Source organism: Mixophyes fleayi, chromosome 8, assembly GCF_038048845.1.
Source record: "Mixophyes fleayi isolate aMixFle1 chromosome 8, aMixFle1.hap1, whole genome shotgun sequence".
In the NCBI taxonomy this organism is placed as follows: Eukaryota; Metazoa; Chordata; class Amphibia; order Anura; family Limnodynastidae; genus Mixophyes; species Mixophyes fleayi.
The window spans coordinates 129,379,614-129,380,895 of NC_134409.1; positions in this window are offsets into that span (position 1 = coordinate 129,379,614).

Genomic DNA, 1,282 nt, shown 5'->3' on the forward strand with positions numbered 1-1,282 from the left:
GCCACTAATTCCGCAGCGCTGTACAGAGAACTCATTCACATCAGTCCGTGCCCCATTGGCGCTTACAGTCTAATCCCCTAACACACACACACACAGACACACAGACACACACACAGACTAGGGTCAATTTTGCCAGCAGCCAATTAACCTACCAGTATGTTTTTGGAGTGTGGGAGGAAACCGGAGCACCCGGAGGAAACCCATGCAAACACGGGGAGAACATACAAACTCTTCACAGATAAGGCCATGGTCAGGAATTGAACTCATGACCCCAGCGCTGTGAGGCAGAAATGCTAACCACTTAGCCACTGTGCTGCCCTATCATTTTATAATCATTTCCAGGGACACTGCTGCTAGGCATCCCATGGCAGATATTCACAAACTACAATACTCAACATGGAATTTTCACTGAACTTGGCAATAATCCAAATAACTGTTTTGTTATGGCATATCAACAGGTAAACAGAACTTGTACACACATCACATAATAAGAAAATATCATAGGAATTGCATTCAGTGTAAAAAAAACATGACGTGAGTTGTGATATACAGTTAATAAATAATGACATTTCCAGGGACAAAACAAAACCTTGGAGTGTCCGTGGAAATGAAGAACAATTGGCAATTATATTATAATATGAAATGAGCATGCTGCATTGCAACAGATCAGATGCATTCTGCATCCCTGCATTGTAACAACTACAGACATGCAACTAAACAATGCAGCTATGCCGTCTGTGTACTTCATGGTAGACAGTTTTACAGACGAACCAGGAACCAGAAATAATAATAATAATAATATGAAATTATCAGAATTTCTTTCAAAGTTCAAACTTTAGGAGGTAAATTCTATGAACCAGAGTTCCAGCTCTATGCAACGGGGTACCCAAAGGGGGGATTGTGAGTCCTGCAATATTGCTCAAAATTCGCCACACTATGTCATTCTCAGCGGTAACACACTGACACCTGAAATTTACTTTGGAAAGCTAAAATTAATAAAAAAAGAGACCCAAACTGTAAATAAAAATAACTAAATCCGTACAATTCGCCGTACCTCCCGATTCCCCTGTCAGACCCCCCTCCCTCGCCAGGATGTTCCTTATGGTCACAGGCGGCGGCAGATTCGCCACCAACCGTCTGGTGGCTAAAAAAAAATCCCCGGAGCCTGACAGCGGGAGGAAGGGTGGTTGTCGCCTTCTGGGTAGGTACCCGGTGCTGACCCAACTGCCCCCGGAATTTTTTGCCCCTGTGGCGTGTGACGTGAGGGGGTGGAGGGGGAATC